This window comes from Notolepis coatsorum (assembly GCF_963971535.1).
Source record: "Notolepis coatsorum genome assembly, chromosome: 12".
NCBI lineage: Eukaryota > Metazoa > Chordata > Actinopteri > Aulopiformes > Paralepididae > Notolepis > Notolepis coatsorum.
Window position 1 is genome coordinate 38,345,795 of NC_140176.1, and position 26,348 is coordinate 38,372,142.

The following is a 26,348-nucleotide window of genomic DNA, read 5'->3' on the forward strand; positions in this document are numbered from 1 at the left end:
ACAGTAACCACAATCCCGTCATTGTTTATTTCGTTCTTGTGTTAGGGTTAGGGTTAGTGTGGACTGTGAGATTTTCGAACACCGCTGTACAGGAATCTTTAAAAATTTTAATTTTTATTTATCTTTCCCCCCCTTCTTTTTCCATTTTTCTCCCCTCCCAATGTTATGAATTGAAAATGGGGGACCCTGATGTAAACAAGACAAAAGTTTTTCTCTGGTCTGCATCCCCTTAACAATTGTATGTATTGAGCTGTACTGTACTGTACCCATTCTGCAATCTGTTAATAAACTTTTCAATCAATCAAAGTCGTTATGCCAATTCCCAATCCCCTCCCTCGTCGTTGCGCACTCTACCCCCTACCGTCGGTCTGGGATGGCGGAGACTATCACATGCTACCTCCGACACATGTGTACCCAGCCCACCGCTTCTTTTCACCTGGCAGCACGGACTCTCACTGAGAGAGTATAATGTGTGGAAGGTCACACTACCTCTCTTAGATCCTTCCCTCGCTGTGCAGACGCCCCGACCGAACTGTAGGAGTCGCTGTCCACAACGACCCAGACCCACCCACCGGCTTCCCTCCCACTGGCTCTGCCAATCGAGCCAGTATGACGGCCAGCCAAGCCGGAAGCAACGCTGACAGCTGGATTCGATACCAGTGTCTCTTGCGTTAGTGACGAGCTCCTTGTCCGCTGCGCCACCCAGCCGCACCTAGGAATCTTTTTTTAAATGGAGGGATGAAAAATGCCCTTCCAGACTGTAGGAAAACCATCATTCCAAGCTATGCTTGAGGAATAAAGAGGTCAGGGATTTTGGGGGGATTTTCTTTGTGGCGCTTACAGCAATTGCTTCACTAATTTGTGCACTAAGGAAAAAATACTGCGGCAACACCTAGTTTGACAGTTTGATCTGAATTTTTCGTGAACCAGGTGTGCCAACTGGGGCATGGTATAGGCCGGCTTGCACTTGTAAACCTTCTCTTTCCCCACCTAAACGGTTCACTAGAATATGATTCCGACAACATTTTAGCTGAGAAATTGCTGGATCTTGATTCATATTTGATTTCATTTGTGTATGTAGCCTACGCCTTTGAAAGATAAACGTTTACCACGTGTGGCCATCATCACAATATACAGTAACAAATATTAATTTATACTGTCCTAGCAGATTTTCTTTTATTGTTTATTATTATTTATTGTACCTATATTATGTATGAAACTGCTGATAAACTGTCTTGTTTTGTAAGCAATAGTTTGAAATGAAATGAAATACCATAGATAGAGCATGTACTCATGTATACATATGTATGTATGTATGTATGTATGTATGTATGTATGTATGTATGTATGTATGTATGTATGTATGTATGTATGTATGTATGTATGTATGTATGTATGTATGTATGTATGTATGTATGTATGTGTGTGTATGTACTGTATGTATGTATGTATGTATGTATGTATGTATGTATGTATGTATGTATGTATGTATGTATGTATGTATGTATGTATGTATGTATGTATGTATGTATGTATGTATGTATGTATGTATGTATGTATGTATGTATGTATGTATGCATGCATGCATGCATGCATGCATGCATGTATGTATGTATGTATGTATGTATGTATGTATGTATGTATGTATGTATGTATGTATGTATGTATGTATGTATGTATGTATGTATGTATGTATGTATGTATGTATGTATGTATGTATGTATGTATGTACATGTGACATTGTGTGTATTACACAGCACTTCTGATACTTTGATCACAAACAGGGAGAACTGGCCTCAGGAGAAATTAAGTCTATGAGGCTATTATGCCATTGTAGACGAGCTCCTACGATGACATTTGCTCTAATGATTTCTGAGTGCACTTTGCCTGAAAATAGCCTCCACTGATTCAGTTGCCTATTGGAACGGTTGGCACTTAGCCTCTTGAGCCCTAGCCCTATTTTCTGAAAATCTGCCTAAAAATACATACAATCATTATACAATCATTTATAAGCCTGCTATTCTATATTCTATAATAATATTTCAAATTGCATTGGTCCGGATGGGAGAATTCAGTACTGTATCTACAAAACCTTCTGTTTAATCATCTTCCCTTTATTCATTTCCTTAGATTTAGAAAAATCATAATTCATATTCTCCTTTGTTTCATCACAATTTAAGCAAGCCTAGTAATAGACACAATATTTCTGACACTGGGAATACATTCGCTGAGGTCCATAGATCTCCCTAGATACCAAGAACATGCAAATGGACCTTGTAGAAGTGGAGCAATATTCCATTTACTTAGGTATGTATTTTATGCGGATTTTCAGAAAATAGGGCTCCGGGCTTAAGAGGTTAAATGGGCATATGATTTCGTCTCATATCAATCGCAGGCACCTGAATCGAATCGTATCGTACCGTATCGTGGCAGACTTTGTGATATCGGCAAATATCGTATCGTTGTCCAAAGAATCGATACGCAATCGTCAGCCGTTTTATGCAAAATGTGGGGTAAGCTTAATAGCACTGTAATTATACAGGTGTCATAACTGTTGCATTGGAAATTGTAACTGAGGGGTACAATTCCCTGACTGTATTGATAAGTATGGTATCATTAAACCACTACCGCTTGATGTACTTTAACTTCTGGCCATCCAGTACACGATATCTAAGTATGATGAACACTTTCCCACATATGAAATCAGGTCCACACAAATATAACAGTCGAAGGTTTAATATAGCAAAAGGTATATACAACATTCACTTAATTACATTTATGATTTGAATGCACTTGTAAGGCAAATGAGTATTCGTAGGCAAATCAACACTGAATGTCCAATCTCTGGTTACGCAGGAAGCAAGTATACAACCTGGTTCTTTAGGGAAACTATAGCGATGGTACTTAAGGATTATAGCGGGATACTAAAGGGGTCCTGCTGGTTGTAAGTCAGTAAGGGGGGGGGGGAGTTTGGAGAGCCGTCAGCTGCATCCCATCTGGCCAACGATTCCTGGGGAGAATTCAGGTACAGAAAACAGTGCCCGCAGGATCTTGATCCACAGATGAATACACTTGGGCCCTCTTGTAGACGGTAGCTGTAGGTCCACAACGAAAGAGAAGCGAGGCGGCCTCGGTCTGGGTTGAGCGCCGTCTCACCTGGGCTCCTCTCGGGGGTAATTCCAACACTCACTGGCGTTGGCTGTTATCCGCTCCACAAATCAAAGCACCCAAAGCAAATAGATATTCCATGCCGTATAGGCTCAGCAGTCGTCCGGGTAGGTAATCCAATGTGCAGGTCCACTCGTCCTTGCCCAGAACTCCTCGGATGAAAGCACCACGCGTGGTCTGCCCAGCCTGGTTAAGACTCTAGATAACGCAAGGAACGATGGGGGTGCTGCTCACTTTAGAACTTTAACCGAACGATGCACCATACATAATAGACTATTATTACTTAATAGAAATACGTCCCACTCGACGGTACAGTGCCAAACTATGACAATTCAGCTATGAATTTACACGAGGTCTCAATGCCTATTCTGGGGCCAAAATAGGCCATACTGCACCACACGTGGGTCGTGGGTGAGGCTTCACGTCTGTTACTAGGTTGGAGGGTAAAGGACTAATGGACTAAAAGAAAGTTCTACTTTACTTGCGCCATATTTATATTCACGGTGAACAAATAGTACCATTCGTATTTCGGTAGCCGTATTCCTACACGGAACCGGGGCTAGTTGGGACATGTTCGTCGGCACTATTGAACTTGACTCAAGGGGCCTGTCTGCTGGCGCCAGGTTCTTGTCCAATGAGAGAATGAACTATTATGGGCTGTAGTAGACTAAAGGGATATTCAGTGTATATGTACAAAGAATATACAAGGGATATCAAACGATATACAAATACTATTAAATATATATCCATAAATAAATATATATATTCGGTTTAATCTGATCCTTCACAACAGCCGCCCCCTAATTAGTCCCACCTAATTAGCTAAGCAGAGACAGATTAACCGCACTGTCTACCACTCAAGGTCCGCTGTAAGGGTCAGTCAACTCACAAAGTCGTGGGGTCATGGTCGTCATCGATAGTGTCTGGGAGTCTTGGCAGTTCTATTAGCCTTGTGTGTAAGTTCGCCCTTGGACGAGCACTTCAGCTGCTCGGACCTTGCCATCGGCACCGGTGATCACTTTGCTTACGCGGCCAGCCGGCCACATAGCTCTGGGTAGTGACTGGTCGATAATCATGACGACTGTTCCTTCTGTCAAATTGTCTCTCTCTTTTACCCACTTCTGGCGGGTCTGTAGAGACGGTAGATAGTGGAGTAGGAAGCTATTCCAAAACTTGTCAGCCAGTACTTGACTGTACCTCCACATTCTTCGGCCGTTCGCTTCTTCAGGCCTGTACATTGTCTGGGGTAGCGCGGGGTCCAGCCGCCCCATCAAGAGTGTGTTGGGGGTGACTGGGTCGACATCTGCTACATCACTTGAGACGTAACCGAGGGGCTTGGAGTTCAATACTCCCTCGATCTCCGTGAGGACTGTCATTAGGACTTCTTCCGCCACAGTCTGGGCCCCAAGCACGGCGTACAGGGCTGTCTTTATAGAACGTACTTCTCGTTCCCAGGTTCCACCGAAGTGGGGTGCGTTCGGGGGATTAAACTGGAAGTCAATCTGGGATGGAGCGAGGTGGGTCTTAAGTTCTGGGCCCATAGCTTGGAAGCTCTCTCTCAGCTCTCTTTCTCCGCCTTTGAAGTTTGTCCCGTGATCAGACAACAATGTAGACGGTTTTCCTTTCCGCGATGTGAATCTTCGGAAGGCCATAAGGAATGAGTCTGTGCTCATGGTTGGAAGGAGTTCGATATGCATCGCTCTGGTGGTCATGCATTTGAATACAATACCCCACCGCTTCTCGGTTCCTCTTCCTTTCTTTATATACAACGGGCCAAAACAGTCCATGCCTGTGGAGTGAAAGGGCTTGTCGCCGAGTCGGAGGCGACAGGGAGGTAGGTCAGCCATCCGGGGTATGCTGGGCTGCGCGCGCCACTTTCGGCAGTCTAGACAGGTTCGCTGGAAGCGTCGCACTGCTTCTCTCCCTTGAAGTATCCAATAGCGACGTCTGATCTCCGTGAAGACTCTCTCTGCTCCTGCGTGGTGCACATCCTCGTCGTATTTCTTTATGATCAGCTCTGTGACCTTGTGTCGGCTGTTCAAGACTATCGGGTACTTAACGTCATCCGGTAGGTCAGGGGCTCTCCGCAGACGACCACCCACTCTGATGAGATTATGGGCGTCACTCTCGGGTGCCAGGTGGAGCAGTCTGCTGTCTGATGGGACGGGCTTTCCTCCCTGTAGACAGTCTAGCTCATCAAGGAACGAGTCTCTCTGGGCTCGTTGTAGTAGAAGAAGTTCTGCTTCTTCGTAGTCAGCTGCTGAAATGTCAGTGGTGGGCTGAATCTCTGGGTGGTGCCACAGGAATGTCTTTAGCTGCGCACTCTGTAGGGTGAGGCAATCATCTATGTTGGGGTCTGTGGAGGCGACTGTGCTCAATCCACAGAACATAGGTTTCTTGTTTTCAGCCTCCTCTTTACTCGCCTCCCGTGGGGTGGGCGTAGGCCACTCTTCTTCCGGGAGCTTGAGGAACTCTGGTCCGTCACTGTAGATGTTGTGACGGGTGAGGTCATCTAGGGACATTCCCCGGGTGATGATGTCAGCTGGGTTGTGTTTGGTGTCCACATACCGCCAGCTCGCTGCTTCTGTTAACTCTTGAATCTCTGTGACTCTGACTCCCACGAAGACCTTGTATCTGCATGAATCAGACTTGATCCATGTGAGTACTGTCGTAGAGTCTGACCACAAGATTGTTCTTTGCACCGGGATGGTGAGTTCACGTTGGATTAACGTGGCTAGATGCGCTCCTGCTAGGGCTGCGCAGAGCTCTAGACGCGGGATAGATTGTTGCTTTCGTGGGGCTATTCTTGAGCGAGCCAGGATGAAAGCGGTGTGTATCTCTCCTCCCTTCTCTTGGGCACGCAAGTAGGCCACAGATCCATAGGCTACTTCGGAGGCGTCGCTGAAGACATGTAGATCCATCTTGCATGTCTCTGGCCTCACTGTGGGTGGGAAGTAGCTGCGGCGTATGTTGACGCCTGGGAGTGAGCGGAGTTCCGTCTCCCACTCTCTCCATGTGGAGGCAAGGTGTGCGGGTATTGGGTCGTCCCAGCCCTGGTCCTTGTCCCATAGTGCTCGTACAATCATCTTTGCCCTGGTGGTGTAAGGTAGAATACATCCCAACGGGTCATATTGTCTGGCGAGTGTTCTGTACACACTCCGTCTGGTGATCGGTATCGCCGTCGACCTTCCCTGCTCCGTGGTCAGGGGTTTGTGTCTATAGTGGAGCGAGTCTGTTTTGAAGCGCCAGACTAGTCCTAGTGTCATTTCTTGGGCTTCTCCTGGGATGGTCGCCATCCAGGTCTCGCTACTGGCTGCCTTGTCCGCGGGGGAGAGGCTGCGCAATACTTGCGGGTCGCTGCTGGCCCACTGCCTGAGATCAAAGCCGCCTTTGATCAGGGAGGCGCGTAGCTTGAGTAGGAGAGCCTCGGCTTCTTCTTGGGTCGAAACGCTTTGTAAACAGTTGTCCACGTAGAAACTGTTCTTCACACTGTGTCGGACCTCTTCAATGTCAATCTTCATTACGTGTCTCGCTGTGATTAGCTTCTCAATCTCAGCGCGGTACACACTCTCTTGAGCGGGGTCTTTGGCCAGGCGCCGCTCTGTGTTCAATAGATACCGCTCCGTAGCTTCTTTCGTGGCGTGAAAGGTGGGCATTCCCTCTCGCCTCAGGAGTGGAGTTGCGTATCTCATCACTCCGCCGACTGTGACTCTCTTTGTCCCTTGTTCGAGGAGGTTTATGGCGTAAATGTCTTCTTTAGAACGAATGTCTTTCTTTTCGTTCTTAAAGGGCATTGTCTCTAGTGTCCATAGCCTCTCGACATGCTGCAGGAGAGTGGTGTCTTCTTCTGTCACTCTGGAGTGGAGGCAGCTAGTGGCTGCTGTTCGGTTGAGAGATTTAGCGAGGGGGCCTTGTAGTGTCCATCCTAGGCGGGTCTCGACTGCTGCAGGACAGCCTCTGGGTCCTGTATGGACCCGGTCTATCGGGACTATGAGGTCTGCATGGTCGGAGCCTATCAGCAGGGTCGGGGTGGCGCCGTCTATGAGCGGGATAGGTAGTTGACGCAGGTGCACATATTTATCCATCAGCTTGGCGATGGGGTAGGTGTACTGTGATAGTCCTATTTCTTGGCTGGTGAAAGCATTTGTAATCCTATACCGTCTCTCTGGCTGCCCGCTTGCTGCGATAGTGGAGGAGACATTCTCGCCTTTTATCGTCTTTAAATCTCTTCTTATTGTCCGAATCGTCATCTGGTTCTCGCTCCCCCGCAGTCCCAGCTGGGCCGCAGCGGATGCGAGGAGAAGGGTCTTCTCTGACCCGTCATCAAGGACGGCGTAAGTGTCCATGACTTTATCTTGGTGGCTCAATGTTACACGGACTACCTTTAAGAGCACCTGGGCGCCGGTGCTGCTGGCGGGGTCAATGTACATGACACTTGCCTTTGTGCTGCTCGATGGTGCAGGTGCAGGCTTTCTTCTGTTACTGTCGTGTAGGACATCTAGGTGGGCTCCGTCACACCGACTGCACCTCTTCTTTAGGCGGCACTCGGCTGCCATGTGACTGCGCGCACATCGGTAACAGCGCCTGTTGGACTTTATCCATTGACTCACTTCTTCTGCATTCATCTTCTTGAACAGGTCACATTGTGACAGCCAGTGTTCCTTCTCGCAGTACGGGCACACCATCTTCCACTTCTCTTTTCTCGAGGGGGTACTGTGGTTCTTACTGCTCGGTACTGATTCTGATTGGTGCATGACAGTCACTGATCTTCTTCCATCGTTTACTCTCCTAGGTCCCTCTCTGGAGCTTGGTGTGCTCCGCACGAATGTATCCAAGCGTAGGCTGCTGACTTCTCTCGTCAGGAAGTCGGCTAAATCGAGGAGGGATGGTTCGGGACCGTTAGGATCACGGTGGTCTCTTTGCCGCCTAAAGCGCTCTTGTCTGGCGGGCGGCAGCTTCTCTAAAATCCTCTCGACGTTAGAGTTGGCGTATAGCTCGTGCATACCCTTTTCTCGTTGCGCTCCCAGCATCCCTACCAGGGACTGCACTTTTATAGACAGGTCGTCTAGTGAGCGATTGTCTGTTGCTGGGGGTAGGCGGTCAATATGCCTTATCTCTTGGATTACGTAATCCCATATACGTCCATATCTCTGGTCCAGCGCTGCTAGAGCCGCGGTGTATGGGGTCGTAGAGGTGGCATAGGCTAGCGCTATATTGTGCGCTCGGGGTACTTTCAGGTGCTTCAGTAATATTGCATACTTGTGGCGTTCGTCAACGACATCCACCATCATTGTCTCTAAGCACATCCGGAGCTCCGTGTACTGTGCTCGATTCTCATGGGTGAAGTCTGGAAACGTCGGTGTGCCAATGTATGACGCCGTGGATGGCTGGCACATCGGTGAGCGTTGGGAGAGAGGCCTCCTAGGCGAGTCTCCTCTTGCGCCTCTCTGTGGGCTGGTACCGGCAGGGTACCATGGCCCGCTGGTCCAGGTGCTGTTCCTCGGGGCTGGTCGTGCGTCATGCTCACCCGTGAATAGAGTCGGGGGTCTGTAGCGCAGCGCCGCGGGGGTATAGCCTGGGCTGTACTGGACCTCCTGGTCCGGTGGAGTACTGTGCTGTCGTCGGGCTTGGTTCTCCTTCTCTCCCTCTTCTTCTTCTGTCAGGTCCTCTAGATCCTGTAGTCGTTTATTTAGCCTCTCCGCAGTGTATGCTGCTCCTTCCTTGTAGCTGGGTCTCGCTTGGACCGGTCGGGGAAGGGGGTCTGCGGGGGGTATAGGCTCTCTCTGGTGGTCAAGTTCAGGGTCGCTTGGTCGGTTAGGGGATGCTGCCCTTGACTGTTGTCTCGACGAGGCCCTTGAACCCCTGGCGGAGGGAGAGGGTGTTGCTCTGGTGATCAGCTGCTCCATTAGCTGCGCTTGTAGTCTGTCGCGCTCGGCTTGTAGTCTGTCGCGCTCGGCTTCGCGCTGGATGAGAGCGATGTCGCGCTCTGCTTCTCTTTGGGCACCGTCAGCGGCGCGCTGGGTGTCGGACCGGTCTCTTGCCATATTCTCTTCCGTCTGAAGGCGTCTCATCTCCAGGCGTATGTGCTCTTCTTCGCTCCGTTGCTGTGTTTGGAGTCGATCGCGTTCACCCTGAAGTCGATCGCGTTCACCCTGGAGTCGATCGCGTTCGGTAGAGGCTGTCAGGCTGACGAGGAACGCCTGTGACAGCATCCTCTCCGCCTCGCTGGGGGAAGACGCTTGTAGAGGTGAGCCGCTCCTGGCTGTCCTCGTTGGGGAGTCCTGGAGCTCTATCTCCTCGGCGCTCTCCTCATCTTGTTCCGTGCAGGGTTCCACCTCTGGAGGGTTGTCTTCCTCCCGGAGCTGGTCGGGGACTACTTCTTCGGTATTGGCGGGGGGTAAAGGCATGTCTGTTCCCTCCTGGTCCCCACCGTGAGCTTGGTCAGTTACATTAGAACCCACTAGGGCCTCTGTGGTCGGGGTAACCTGGTCGTTAAGGTCAGACATAATTTCACTTTCTACTTTTACCGCGTTTACCGTCTGTAGAAGGCTAGGTAGTTGACTGACAGCGTAATCCTCTAAGTACTGAGGTGTCTGTCGTCTGCGCCGCGGGCGTTCTACGTTAGGAGGACCGTTTCGTGGAGTGTTCATCATAGGCCATTTCAATATTAATAACACTATATTAATATTACACTAGTTACCCTCCGGCTCGAAGGACCAATTGTAACTGAGGGGTACAATTCCCTGACTGTATTGATAAGTATGGTATCATTAAACCACTACCGCTTGATGTACTTTAACTTCTGGCCATCCAGTACACGATATCTAAGTATGATGAACACTTTCCCACATATGAAATCAGGTCCACACAAATATAACAGTCGAAGGTTTAATATAGCAAAAGGTATATACAACATTCACTTAATTACATTTATGATTTGAATGCACTTGTAAGGCAAATGAGTATTCGTAGGCAAATCAACACTGAATGTCCAATCTCTGGTTACGCAGGAAGCAAGTATACAACCTGGTTCTTTAGGGAAACTATAGCGATGGTACTTAAGGATTATAGCGGGATACTAAAGGGGTCCTGCTGGTTGTAAGTCAGTAAGGGGGGGGGGGGTTTGGAGAGCCGTCAGCTGCATCCCATCTGGCCAACGATTCCTGGGGAGAATTCAGGTACAGAAAACAGTGCCCGCAGGATCTTGATCCACAGATGAATACACTTGGGCCCTCTTGTAGACGGTAGCTGTAGGTCCACAACGAAAGAGAAGCGAGGCGGCCTCGGTCTGGGTTGAGCGCCGTCTCACCTGGGCTCCTCTCGGGGGTAATTCCAACACTCACTGGCGTTGGCTGTTATCCGCTCCACAAATCAAAGCACCCAAAGCAAATAGATATTCCATGCCGTATAGGCTCAGCAGTCGTCCGGGTAGGTAATCCAATGTGCAGGTCCACTCGTCCTCGCCCAGAACTCCTCGGATGAAAGCACCACGCGTGGTCTGCCCAGCCTGGTTAAGACTCTAGATAACGCGAGGAACGATGGGGGTGCTGCTCACTTTAGAACTTTAACCGAACGATGCACCATACATAATAGACTATTATTACTTAATAGAAATACGTCCCACTCGACGGTACAGTGCCAAACTATGACAATTCAGCTATGAATTTACACGAGGTCTCAATGCCTATTCTGGGGCCAAAATAGGCCATACTGCACCACACGTGGGTCGTGGGTGAGGCTTCACGTCTGTTACTAGGTTGGAGGGTAAAGGACTAATGGACTAAAAGAAAGTTCTACTTTACTTGCGCCATATTTATATTCACGGTGAACAAATAGTACCATTCGTATTTCGGTAGCCGTATTCCTACGCGGAACCGGGGCTAGTTGGGACATGTTCGTCGGCACTATTGAACTTGACTCAAGGGGCCTGTCTGCTGGCGCCAGGTTCTTGTCCAATGAGAGAATGAACTATTATGGGCTGTAGTAGACTAAAGGGATATTCAGTGTATATGTACAAAGAATATACAAGGGATATCAAACGATATACAAATACTATTAAATATATATCCATAAATAAATATATATATTCGGTTTAATCTGATCCTTCACAACAGAAATTATTGAATTGTTTTTGAAAATGGTCTACATGTGCAGTTTACGTTTAATAACACTGTAATTTCACAGATATCACAGGTGTTATATTGGAAATTATTGAATAATTATTGAAAGTGAGGGTCTACATGTGTGTGTGTATGTGTGGTGTGTGTGTGTACACTGTATGCGTGGTGCTTGTGTGTGTACACTGTATGTGTGGTGTGTGTGTACACTGTATGCGTGGTGCGTGTGTGTGTGTACAATGTATGTGTGGTGTGTGTGTACACTGTATGCGTGATGCGTGTGTGTGTGTACACTGTATGTGTGGTGTGTGTGTGTACACTGTATGCGTAGTGTGTGTGTACACTGTATGTGTGGTGTGTGTGTGTGTACATTGTATGCGTAGTGTGTGTGTGTGTGTACACACGGCCGCCTAGTTATAGTTTGGCCCTCCATGGCAGATTTTTTTTTAATTTAATGAACACCTGTACGTGCAATTTCCTGCAATATAGAGCCTATATTGCAGGATATAAAACTCAGTTTATATTGCAGTATGATAGCCAATTACTATAATAATAATAATATATTAATATATATATATATACTGTATGTTGTGAAGGATCAGATTAAACCGAATATATATATTTATTTATGGATATATATCTAATAGTATTTGTATATCGTTTGATATCCCTTGTATATTCCTTGTACATATACACTGAATATCCCTTTAGTCTACTAACAGCCCATAATAGTTTCATTCTCTCATTGGACAAGAACCTGGCGCCAGCAGCCAAGCCCCTTGGTTCAAGTTCAATCGTGCCGACGAACATGTCGTTACTAGCCCCGGTTCCGCGTAGGAATACGTCTGGCGAAATACGAATGGTACTATTTGTTCACAGCGCCTATATATATGGCGCAAGTAAAGTAGAACTTTTTTTTAGTCCCTTAGCCCTTAGTTCTTTACCCTCCAACCTAGTGGCAAGACGTTAAGCCTCACCCACGATACACGTGTGGTGCAGTATGGTCAACTTGGCCTCAGAATGGCATTGAGACATCGTGTGGATTAATAGTTGAATTGTCATAGTTTGGCACTATACCGTCGAGTGGGACGTATTTCTATTAAGTTAATAATAGTCTATTATGTATGGTGCATCGTTCGGTTAGAGTTATAAAGTGAGCAGTACCCCCATCGTTTCCTCGCGTTATCTAGAGTCTTAACCAGGCTGGGCAGACCACGTGTGGTGCTTTCATCCGAGGAGTTCTGGGCCAGGACGAGTGGACCTGCACATTGGATTACCTTACCCGGGCGACGGCGAGCCCTACACGGCTTGGATTATCTACTTGCTTTGGGTGCTTTGATTATGCCATGGATAACAGCCAACACTGGTAAGTGTTGGAACTACCCCCGAGAGGAGTCCAGGTGAGACGGCGCTCTAACCCGAGTGAGGTCGCCTCACGTCTCTTCGTTGTGGACCGGCAGCTACCGTCTACAAGAGGGCCCAGCTGTATTCATCTGTGGACCAAGGTTCTGTGGGCACCGTGTTCAGCACTCTGAATTCTCCCAAGAAATCGTTGGCCAGATGGGATATCGCCAGCGGCTCTCCTAACCCCCCCCCCCCCCTACTGACTTACAACCAGCGGGACCCCCTTTAGTATATCCAGCTATAATCATTTAAGTACCATCGCTATAGTTCCCTAAAGAACCAGGTTGTATACTTGCTTCCTGCGTAACCAGAGATTGGACATTCAATGTTGATTTGCCTACGAATACTCATTTGCCTTACAAGTGCATTCAAATCATAAATGTCATTAAGTGAACGTTGTATATACCCTTTGCTATATATTAAATATTCGATTTATACATTTGTGTGGACTTGGTTTCATGGTGGGAAAGTGTTCATCATATCTATATCATGTACTGTGTGGCCAGTAGTTAAAGTACATAAAGCGGTAGTGGTTTAATGATACCATACTTATCAATACAGTCAGGGAATTGTACCCCTCAGTTACAATTGGTCCTTCGAGCCGGAGGGTAACTAGTGTAATATTAATATAGTGTTATTAATATTGAAATGGCCTATGATGAACACTCCACGAAACGGTCCTCCTAACGTAGAACGCCTGCGGCGCAGACGACAGACACCTCAGTACTTAGAGGATTACGCTGTCAGTCAACTACCTAGCCTTCGACAAACGGTAAACGCGGTAAAAGTAGAAAGTAAAATTATGTCTGACCTTAACAACCAGGTTACCCCGACCACAGAGGCCCTAGTGGGTTCTAATGTAACTGACCAAGCTCACGGTGGGGACCAGGAGGGAGCTGACATGCCTTTACCCCCCGCCAATACCGAAGAAGTAGTCCCCGACCAGCCCCGGGAGGAAGACAACCCTACAGAGAGAGAACTCTGCACGGAACAAGATGAGGAGAGCGCCGAGGAGATAGAGCTCCAGGACTCCCCAACGAGTACAGCCAGGAGCGGCTCACCTCTACAACCGTCTTCCCCCAGCGAAGCGGAGAGGATGCTATCACAGGCGTTCCTCGTCAGCCTGACAGCCTCTACCGAACGCGATCGACTCCAGGGTGAACGCGATCGACTTCAGGGTGAACACGATCGACTCCAGACACAGCAACGGAGCGAAGAAGAGCGCATACGCCTGGAGATGAGACGCCTTCAGACGGAAGAGAATATGGCAAGAGACCGAGCAGACACCCAGCGTGCCGCTGCCGGTGCCCAAAGAGAAACAGAGCGCGACCTCGCTCTCATCCAGCGCGAAACCGAGCGCGACAGACTACAGGGCGAGCGCGACAGACTACAAGCCGAGCGCGACAAGTTACAAGCGCAGCTAATGGAGCAGCTGATCCTCAAGGCAACACCCTCTCCCTCCGCCAGGGGTTCAAGGAACTCGTCGAGACAACAGTCAAGGGCAGCGTCTCCTAACCGAGCAAGCGACCCTGAACTTGACCAACAGACCAAACCTATACCCCCCGCAGACCCCCTTCCCCGACCGGTCCAAGCGAGACCCAGCTACAAGGAAGGAGCGGCATACACTGCGGAGAAGCTAAATAAACGACTACAGGATCTAGAGGACCTGATAGAAGAAGAAGAGGGAGAGGAGGAGAACCAAGCCCGACGACAGCACAGTACTCCACCGGACCAGGAGGTCCAGTACAGCCCAGGCTATACCCCCGCGGCGCTGCGCTACAGACCCCCGACTCTATTCACGGGTGAGCATGACGCACGACCAGCCCCGAGGAATAGCACCTGGACCAGCGGGCCATGGTACCCTGCCGGTACCAGCCCACAGAGAGGCGCAAGAGGAGACTCGCCTAGGAGGCCTCTCCCCCAACGTTCGCCGATGTATCAGCCATCCACGGCGTCATACATTGGTACACCGACGTTTCCAGACTTCACCTATGAGAATCGAGCACAGTACACGGAGCTCCGGATGTGCTTAGAGACAATGATGGTGGATGTCGCTGATGATTCCACAAGTATGCAATATTACTGAAGCACCTGAAAGTACCCCGAGCGCACAATATAGCGCTAGCCTATGCCACCTCTACGACCCCATACACCGCGGCTCTAGCAGCGCTGGACCAGAGATATGGACGTATATGGGATTACGTAATCCAAGAGATAAGGCATATTGATCGCCTACCCCCAGCAACAGACAATCGCTCATTAGACGACCTGTCTATAAAAGTGCAGTCCCTGGTAGGGATGCTGGGAGCGCAACGAGAAAAGGGTATGCACGAGCTATACGCCAACTCTAACGTCGAGAGGATTTTAGAGAAGCTGCCACCCGCCAGACAAGAGCGCTTTAGGCGGCAGAGAGACCACCGTGATCCTAACGGTCCCGAACCATCCCTCCTCGATCTAGCCGACTTCCTGGCGAGAGAAGTCAGCAGCCTACGACTGGATACGTTCGTGCGGAGCACACCAAGCTCCAGAGAGGGACCTAGGAGAATAAACGATGGAAGAAGATCGGTGACTGTCATGCACCAATCAGAATCAGTACCGAGCAGTAAGAACCACAGTACCCCCTCGAGAAAAGAGAAGTGGAAGATGGTGTGCCCGTACTGCGAGAAGGAACACTGGCTGTCACAATGTGACCTGTTCACAAAGATGAATGCAGAAGAAGTGAGTCAATGGATAAAGTCCAACAGGCGCTGTTACCGATGTGCGCGCAGTCACATGGCAGCCGAGTGCCGCCTAAAGAAGAGGTGCAGTCGGTGTGACGGAGCCCACCTAGATGTCCTACACGACAGTAACAGAAGAAAGCCTGCACCTGCACCATCGAGCAGCACAAAGGCAAGTGTCATGTACATTGACCCCGCCAGCAGCAGCGGCGCCCAAGTGCTCTTAAAGGTAGTCCGTGTAACATTGAGCTACCAAGATAAAGTCATGGACACTTACGCCGTCCTTGATGACGGGTCAGAGAAGACCCTTCTGCTCGCGTCCGCTGCGGCCCAGCTGGGACTGCGGGGGAGCGAGAACCAAATGACAATTCGGACAATAAGAAGAGATTTAAAGACGATAAAAGGCGAGAATGTCTCCTTCACTATCGCAGCAAGCGGGCAGCCAGAGCGACGGTATAGGATTACAAATGCTTTCACCAGCCAAGAAATAGGACTATCACAGTACACCTACCCCATCGCCAAGCTGATGGATAAATATGTGCACCTGCGTCAACTACCTATCCCGCTCATAGACGGCGCCACCCCGACCCTGCTGATAGGCTCCGACCATGCAGACCTCATAGTCCCGATAGACCGGGTCCATACAGGACCCAGAGGCTGTCCTGCAGCAGTCGAGACCCGCCTAGGATGGACACTACAAGGCCCCCTCGCTAAATCTCTCAACCGAACAGCAGCCACTAGCTGCCTCCACTCCAGAGTGACAGAAGAAGACACCACTCTCCTGCAGCATGTCGAGAGGCTATGGACACTAGAGACAATGCCCTTTAAGAACGAAAAGAAAGACATTCGTTCTAAAGAAGACACTTACGCCATAAACCTCCTCGAGCAAGGGACAAAGAGAGTCACAGTCGGCGGAGTGATGAGATACGCAACTCCACTCCTGAGGCGAGAGGGAATGCCCACCTTTCACGCAAAGAAAGACGCTACGGAGCGGTATCTATTGAACACAGAGCGGCGCCTAGCCAAAGACCCCGCTCAAGAGAATGTGTACCGCGCTGAGATTGAGAAGCTAATCACAGCGGGACACGTGACAAAGATTGACATTAAAGAGGCCGATCAGACGACCGAATCATGGTACGTGCCGCACCACAAGGTCCACCACAACGGCAAGGATCGCATTGTGTTTAACTGCAGCTACCAGATCGGATCCCAAAATCTGAATAAAGAGCTCTTGCCCGGCCCCACACTCGGCCCCTCTCTACTAGGCGTGCTACTACGCTTCCGCCAGGACAAGGTGGCTATCAGCGGGGATATCAAAGGGATGTTCCTGCAGGTGAGACTAGTGGAGGAGGACAAGCCCCTGCTGCGGTTCCTATGGAGAGAGAGGATCGGAGATGAGCACCCAGCCATCTACCAGTGGGAAGTCCTCCCCTTCGGAACCACATGCAGCCCGTGCTGTGCTACATTTGCACTACAGAAACACGTCGCAGAGGACCCAGCAGCAGATGAAGAGGTCCGACACAGTGTGAAGAACAGTTTCTACGTGGACAACTGTTTACAAAGCGTTTTGACTCAAGAAGAAGCCGAGGTTCTCCTACTCAAGCTACGCGCCTCCCTGATCAAAGGCGGCTTTGATCTCAGGCAGTGGGCCAGCAGCGACCCGCACGTATTGCGCAGCCTCTCCCCCGCGGACAAGGCTGCCAGCAGCGAGACCTGGATGGCGACCATCCCAGGAGAAGCCCAAGAAATGACACTAGGACTAGTCTGGCGCTTCAAAACAGACTCGCTCCACTATAGACACAAACCCCTGACCACGGAGCAGGGAAGGTCGACGGCGATACCGACCACCAGACGGAGTGTGTACAGAACACTCGCCAGACAATATGACCCGTTGGGATGTATTCTACCTTACACCACCAGGGCAAAGATGATTGTACGAGCACTATGGGACAAGGACCAGGGCTGGGACGACCCAATACCCGCACCCCTTGCCTCCACATGGAGAGAGTGGGAGACGGAACTCCGCTCACTCCCAGGCGTCAATATACGCCGCAGCTACTTCCCACCCACAGTGAGGCCAGAGACATGCAAGATGGATCTACACGTCTTCAGCGACGCCTCCGAAGTAGCCTATGGATCAGTGGCCTACTTGCGTGCCCAAGAGAAGGGAGGAGAGATACACACCGCTTTCATCCTGGCTCGCTCAAGAATAGCCCCACGAAAGCAACAATCTATCCCGTGTCTAGAGCTCTGCGCAGCCCTAGCAGGAGCGCATCTAGCCACGTTAATCCAACGTGAACTCACCATTCCGGTGCACAGAACAATCTTGTGGTCAGATTCCACGACAGTACTCACATGGATCAAGTCTGATTCATGCAGATACAAAGTCTTCGTGGGAGTCAGAGTCACCGAGATTCAAGAGTTAACAGAAACAGCGAGCTGGCAGTATGTGGACACCAAACACAACCCAGCTGACGTCATCACCCGGGGAATGTCCCTAGATGACCTCACCCGTCGCAACATCTACAGTGACGGACCAGAGTTCCTCAAGCTCCCGGAAGAAGAGTGGCCTACGCCCACCCCACGGGAAGCGAGTAAAGAGGAGGCTGAGAACAAGAAACCTATGTTCTGTGGACTGAGCACAGTCGCCTCCACAGACCCCAACATAGATGATTGCATTACCCTACAGAGTGCGCAACTAAAGACATTTCTGCGGCACCACCCAGAGATTCAGCCCACTGCCGACATTTCAGCAGCTGACTACGAAGAAGCAGAACTTCTCCTACTACAACGAGCCCAGAGAGACTCGTTCCCCGATGAGCTAGACTGTCTACAGGGAGGAAAGCCCGTCCCATCAGACAGCAGATTGCTCCACCTGGCACCCGAGAGCGACGCCCATAATCTCATCAGAGTGGGTGGTCGTCTGCGGAGAGCCCCCGACCTACCGGATGACGTTAAGTACCCGATAGTCTTGAACAGCCGACACAAGGTCACAGAGCTGATCATAAAGAAATACGACGAGGATGTGCACCACGCAGGAGCCGAGAGAGTCTTCGCGGAGATCAGACGTCGCTATTGGATACTTCAAGGAAGAGAAGCGGTGCGACGCTTCCAGCGAACCTGTCTAGACTGCCGAAAGTGGCGCGCGCAGCCCAGCATACCCCGGATGGCTGACCTACCTCCCTGTCGCCTCCGACTCGGCGACAAGCCATTCCACTCCACAGGCATGGACTGTTTTGGCCCGTTGTATATAAAGAAAGGAAGAGGAACCGAGAAGCGGTGGGGTATTGTATTCAAATGCATGACCACCAGAGCGATACATATCGAACTCCTTCCAACCATGAGCACAGACTCATTCCTTATGGCCTTCCGAAGATTCACATCACGGAAAGGAAAACCGTCTACATTGTTGTCTGATCACGGGACAAACTTCAAAGGCGGAGAAAGAGAGCTGAGAGAGAGCTTCCAAGCTATGGGCCCAGAACTTAAGACCCACCTCGCTCCATCCCAGATTGACTTCCAGTTTAATCCCCCGAACGCACCCCACTTCGGTGGAACCTGGGAACGAGAAGTACGTTCTATAAAGACAGCCCTGTACGCCGTGCTTGGGGCCCAGACTGTAGCGGAAGAAGTCCTAATGACAGTCCTCGCGGAGATCAAGGGAGTATTGAACTCCAAGCCCCTCGGCTACGTCTCCAGTGATATAGCAGATGTCGACCCAGTCACCCCCAACACACTCTTGATTGGGCGGCTGGACCCCGCGCTACCCCAGACAATGTACAGGCCTGAAGAAGCGAACGGCCGAAGAATGTGGAGGTACAGTCAAGTACTAGCTGACAAGTTTTGGAACAGCTTTCTACTCCACTACCTACCGTCTCTACAGACCCGCCAGAAGTGGGTAAAAGAGAGAGACAATTTGACAGAAGGAACAGTCGTCATGATTATCGACCAGTCACTACCCAGAGCTATGTGGCCGGCTGGCCGCGTAAGCAAAGTGATCACCGGTGCCGATGGCAAGGTCCGAGCAGCTGAAGTGCTCGTCCAAGGGCGAACTTACACACGACCCGTGGCGAGGCTAATAGAACTGCCTAGACTCCCAGACACTATCGATGACGACCATGACCCCACGACTTTGTGAGTTGACTGACCCTTACAGCGGACCTTGAGTGGTAGACAGTGCGGTTAATCTGTCTCTGCTTAGCTAATTAGGTGGGACTAATTAGGGGGCGGCTGTTGTGAAGGATCAGATTAAACCGAATATATATATTTATTTATGGATATATATCTAATAGTATTTGTATATCGTTTGATATCCCTTGTATATTCCTTGTACATATACACTGAATATCCCTTTAGTCTACTAACAGCCCATAATAGTTTCATTCTCTCATTGGACAAGAACCTGGCGCCAGCAGCCAAGCCCCTTGGTTCAAGTTCAATCGTGCCGACGAACATGTCGTTACTAGCCCCGGTTCCGCGTAGGAATACGTCTGGCTTAATACGAATGGTACTATTTGTTCACAGCGCATATATATATGGCGCAAGTAAAGTAGAACTTTTTTTTAGTCCCTTAGCCCTTAGTTCTTTACCCTCCAACCTAGTGGCAAGACGTTAAGCCTCACCCACGATACACGTGTGGTGCAGTATGGTCAACTTGGCCTCAGAATGGCATTGAGACATCGTGTGGATTAATAGTTGAATTGTCATAGTTTGGCACTATACCGTCGAGTGGGACGTATTTCTATTAAGTTAATAATAGTCTATTATGTATGGTGCATCGTTCGGTTAGAGTTATAAAGTGAGCAGTACCCCCATCGTTTCCTCGCGTTATCTAGAGTCTTAACCAGGCTGGGCAGACCACGTGTGGTGCTTTCATCCGAGGAGTTCTGGGCCAGGACGAGTGGACCTGCACATTGGATTACCTTACCCGGGCGACGGCGAGCCCTACACGGCTTGGATTATCTACTTGCTTTGGGTGCTTTGATTATGCCATGGATAACAGCCAACACTGGTAAGTGTTGGAACTACCCCCGAGAGGAGTCCAGGTGAGACGGCGCTCTAACCCGAGTGAGGTCGCCTCACGTCTCTTCGTTGTGGACCGGCAGCTACCGTCTACAAGAGGGCCCAGCTGTATTCATCTGTGGACCAAGGTTCTGTGGGCACCGTGTTCAGCACTCTGAATTCTCCCAAGAAATCGTTGGCCAGATGGGATATCGCCAGCGGCTCTCCTAACCCCCCCCCCCCCTACTGACTTACAACCAGCGGGACCCCCTTTAGTATATCCAGCTATAATCATTTAAGTACCATCGCTATAGTTCCCTAAAGAACCAGGTTGTATACTTGCTTCCTGCGTAACCAGAGATTGGACATTCAATGTTGATTTGCCTACGAATACTCATTTGCCTTACAAGTGCATTCAAATCATAAATGTCATTAAGTGAACGTTGTATATACCCTTTGCTATATATTAAATATTCGATTTATACATTTGTGTGGACTTGGTTTCATGGTGGGAAAGTGTTCATCATATCTATATCATGTACTGTGTGGCCAGTAGTTAAAGTACATAAAGCGGTAGTGGTTTAATGATACCATACTTATCAATACAGTCAGGGAATTGTACCCCTCAGTTACACTGTATATATACTGTATATTGATTTTTCGCTCTTTTATTTTTTATTAAATCAATCTCTTTTCAAATAGGCCAAGTTTTTAATAAGAAAGAGAAAAAAGATAATTATACCATATATTACATTGTCTGTCTACATTTATTTAGACTGGTATTTAAATATTGAGTGCAGTTGAGTAATTGTGGGATTAACGTAATTCACACACTGAAGTTGGAACTGGCTAAAGGTTGCAGGGTCCGGGGACGGTTTAGCGTGTGGTACCTTCTCGACTTCCTCAGTCGAATTGAGTTGTTGACATGCACGGAATAGCTTTAGCTACTAACGTTATCATAGCATCATGGTCTGTAATGTGTCAACTGGACAACGCCAGCCTCGTCTGCCATATAGATAGCGAACGTTAACGTTTGCAAACGAAGTCAACGTCATCCAGCTGACACCACAGATCTAGATATTATGACAACGTTAGCTAGCGGCTAGCGCTAAAGCTAATGCTAACGTGAGGGAAACGTTAATGTACCTCCACTATTAGAGGATTTACGGTATGACCAGATGGCATTTCGGGACCGGTACGGGTGGAACACTTTTATTGTATTGAGTGGTAGAAGTTCTACCACTCAATAGTAAAGACATGTCTAACATAATCCTTTGTTTGAACAACTTACTGGAAAGTCTGCCACCAATGACACACTCAGTGGCCTGTGATATTTACACTCAGCCTACCTGCAGCATGCGCCACTGACTGCTGGGGGAGGGAGGGGCCGTGGGAGGCAGTTGATCAAACCATTAAAATGTGGGGGGGGCAGGGGGGTCACAATCTTTGGAAACTTAAAAACTTGCTATTAAGTGTCATTGCGTATTATTAATTTGATTGAAATTATGTAGTTATGGTTACATTTATATATTGGGGGGGACATATCATATTTTTCATATGATCAAAAAGTGGGGGTGCAAAAGCACACGTTTGCTCCCCCAAGTTCAATTGTGGGGGTGCAGCTGCTCCACTTGCTCCATTGCTCAGGCGCCCGTGTATGTGTACGTATAAAATGCTAAGCTGTTCTTTGTATGGCATTAAACACCCCTCTCTTTCTACTCCTTATCTCCTTCCTTCATCCCTCCATCCCTCCTTCATTGCTTCCCTATCTTGCTCTGTCTGTGTGTCTCTAAGCTGCTTGTTGTGCTTTCTGTTAGGAGGTGATACAGGGAGGCAGGTTGTATTGAACTGCCTTCTTGCCATGATGTGTGTGACACTAGTGTGTATGTGGGACTGCATGAGCACCCACACGTGTTTGTTCACACGTGTGATTGTTTGTTTGTGTGTGTGAATGTGTAAAGGTATGAGGGGCCGTATAGGGAATATACGTCACTTAAATCATACGTATGCTATTGAAAAACGTGTGCGTATACCATTGAAATCTGTCATGTATGCTAGTGAAAAGCTTGTGCGTATATACAGTACAAACACTGTCACGTATGCTACTGAAAGCTGTCACATATGCTACTGAAACGTTCTTACGTATACTGGGATCTGTTACGTATGCTACTTAATTTATGCAGATTTATGCAAATGTAGGTATATTTTGTTTGTATACCACACGCCTTTCAGTAGCATATGTGACAGCTTTCAGTAGTATACGTAACAATGTAACGTTTTTTTTTTATTCATATTCATTCATTCATATTAACTTTTTTTTAAATTCATTCATCTTTTTTCTTATATACCGTAATTCCTCTAATAGTAACCGGGTCTCAAATACAAGCCGGGTCTCTATTAATGGCCGGGTGCGCTCTTGAGCTAAGCAATTATAAGCCGGCCTCCTAATACAAGCCGGGTTACTAATATACTGAGCTGCATACTGAGCTAGTTACTTGATTTCACTTTGAAAACGTTGAAATGACCAGTGACCACCTGTAATTGCACTGTTTACTATTTCATACAGTACTTGGTTTCAATAAATGAACCCAGTACATTTTACTGGGTTCAAACTGACACAAAATGTTGATTTATTCATTATGATCCGTTTGAAAATTTGAAATATAGGCCTCCCTCTTATACAGGCCTCCTCCTAATACAAGCCTGGTACCCGCTACAGTTGAAACAAATACAAGCCGGGGTTACTATTAGAGGAATTACGGTACGTATAAAAAGTTTGTATATACGTATAAATAGTAGTATATGTGTATAAATAGTTAGTATGTGTGTGAAAACGTTAAGGCTATTGACGTCATCGGAAGTCGTCACTTCCGTCGTCACCAGTTAGACTTCCGTTTAAGACTTCACATGTTCACATGTGCTCAGAATGGCAGACGGCGTAGAGAGGAGACGAGATGGTGGATATCAGTTTGTTGCTGCCGCGACAGTACTTGTGACCCAATTGCAGAACTTGCTTCAGTCACCGTTAATTAACTCGATAACGAACTCTGTATCACCTATGAACATTAGAAACACACCTCCTCAGAGACCTTCTGATGAATCTGTTGGATTGGAAATTAGTTCTCTGTACCGACCTGGCGCGCTTACTAGCAGAATGCAACAACGTGACAACTACATGCGTGATTATTGTCCACGGTATGAAACCACTGCAACTTACAGCTCGTGGAAGTCCAAAGGACGACAAAGGTTAGTTAAATTGTGCACGTGTGCTAATGCTATTATTGTTACCTAGCGCAACGTGAAAGTAGGATGTATTTCTTTTGACAAAAGATTGATAGTTTCCACGTTACTATTCGTTTGGGGTATGTATGTATGTATGTATGTATGTATGTATGTATGTATGTATGTATGTATGTATGTATGTATGTATGTATGTATGTATGTATGTATGTATGTATGTATGTATGTACGTATGTACGTATGTACGTATGTACGTATGTATGTATGTATGTATGTATGTATGTAATGTAATGTATATATAGCAACTCATTAAATTAATTAATATTAGCGCTAGCAGGAGTCAGCGCACAGCTTTACACTAGCAATAGTGCACAGGCTGCACATGTGCTGCTGCTAATGCTATTATAGTTAGCTAGGATAGTTAGGAATGTATAGAGGGCTGGGTGACATGCTTGAATCATGTACTGTATAAAGTGCTGGAAAGTTATTGAAATTGAAATTGCACTGTATATCATAATAAATCGCTATAGTTAATAGTTTGGTTTTTAGATAAAGAAATTAAATTTGTTTTAAACGTTAGCAAGCTAGTGAGCTAGCATTGCCACAGACAGCTATGTTGTTCATGTTGACAACGACAACCGACACCGTATATAAACTCTTAAAACTCATAAACTGTTTAGTCTTTTTAGTCAAGTTAGTCTGTTAGGTTATGAAAGCCAGTGGGTATTGTATGACTCAGACTTCAGCAATAATCATGAGCATTATAAAATAAAACACACATGGCATGGTGGAATACCATAAACATATTTCTTGATGTTTCCTTTTTTAAGTAAGTAAAGAGGCCTATGTTCATATGGTGAGCACAATTTGTAACACAAAAAGAGAGACGTGTAGCCTATTTATTTAATATTTTATTTATTCATTTAATTATTATTAATTTATTTGTTGCCATGCCTAAAATAATAGTAATAATAATAATAGTCAAGCATAAAAACAATAATATATTTTTTTTGTTATATGAAATAATGTTATAATAAAAGCTTTTCTATACATTTGTCTGATTGATTGATTGAAAACTTTATTAACAGATTGCACAATGGGTACAATACAGTAGTACAGCTCAATACAACAACCGCTAAGACTGGAGGATAAAGACCAGAAAAATACTTTCAGCTTGTTTACATATTGAACTCTGTCATTGGTCCCTCTGGTGTTTTATAAGTGTCTTTTATCTAATCCGTTACACTGGGTTTGAAGTTATACAATAATAGTTAAATGAATTATTGAGCTTTTTCAACATTCTTATGTATATTCATATTAATTGTAATGTTCATGTTGCTGTGTGTGTGCTTTGTCACTGGACAAAAAGGGTCTCTCCGGAGTCTGTGGTCGCACCACCACCAACAACAGCAACACCACCAGCAGGAAGGATGAGACAGTATAGGGCACGCCTAAAAGCTGATCATGAAAGGTATACATACTACGGGTGGGCGTGAGTAATCGATTGATTGGCTATGAGAAAACTCGATCTTAAATTATTTACTAGGGCACACAGACACTACGATTTGTGTGTGTGTATGTGTGTGCGTGTGTGTGGGTGTGTGTGTGTAAGAATCTGTGTGTTTGCATAAACATTTATGTGTATGGGTCTCTATCAGTAAGGTTATACATTCATGTTTGTGTATGTGTTTGTGTGTGCATGTGTCTGTGTGTTTGTGAGTGTGTATTTAGGATTACGCTTGGAGAATCAACACATGCTTCACAGGTGCTTTAGTCCTTCAGCCCCCTCTCTGGATTCATGGGTGAGAAGGAACTTTAGTCCTTCAGCCCCCTCTCTGGATTCATGGGTGAGAAGGAGCTTTAGTCCTTCAGCCCCCTCTCTGGTTTCACGGGTGAGAAGGAGCTTTAGTCCGTCAGCCCCCTCTCTGGTTTAACGGGTGAGAAGGAGCTTTAGTCCTTCAGCCCCCTCTCTGGTTTCATGGGTGAGAAGGAGCTTTAGTCCGTCAGCCCCCTCTCTGGTTTAACGGGTGAGAAAGAGCTTTAGTCCTTCAGCCCCCTCTCTGGTTTCACGGGTGAGAAGGAGCTTTAGTCCGTCAGCCCCCTCTCTGGTTTCACGGGTGAGAAGGAGCTTTAGTCCGTCAGCCCCCTCTCTGGTTTCAAGGGTGAGAAGGAGCTTTAGTCCGTAAGCCCCCTCTCTGGTTTCATGGGTGAGAAGGAGCTTTAGTCCGTCAGCCCCCTCTCTGGTTTCAAGGGTGAGAAGGAGCTTTAGTCCGTCAGCCCCCTCTCTGGATTTACGGGTGAAAAGGAACTTTAGTCCTAGCCATACATAACATAGGATACGTATATCCCGGACCGTATTTGATTTGATTTGATTTTATTCTTAGTCTTATTTTTATTCTTATTCGTGACTTTGTTTTTGTCTACCTAAATTATTGTGTACTGTTTACTGTGAGCGATTTGTAGTGCCACATGTCCCTCTGGATGAATAAAGTATTTCTATTCTATTCTCTCTGGTTTCACAGGAGAGAAAGAGCTTTAGTCCTTCAGCCTCCTCTCTGGTTTCCGAGAAAATAGTCTTTGTATTTACTTGTGTGCTTCTGTGTGTGTGTGTGTGTGTGGGTGTGTGTGTGTGTGTGTGTGTGTGTGTGTGTGTGTGTGTGTATGCTTCTGTGTGTGTGCTTCTGTGTGTGTGTGAGAGACA

The 26,348-nt window shown here is 47.5% G+C and overlaps 1 protein-coding gene across 1 annotated transcript in view; it reads right to left on the reverse strand.

The window, feature by feature from the left end:
• Positions 1-26,348, reverse strand: part of cntnap2a (contactin associated protein 2a) — a gene marked incomplete at both ends in the record, with an annotated part of 675,314 nt that overhangs the window by 156,579 nt on the left and 492,387 nt on the right.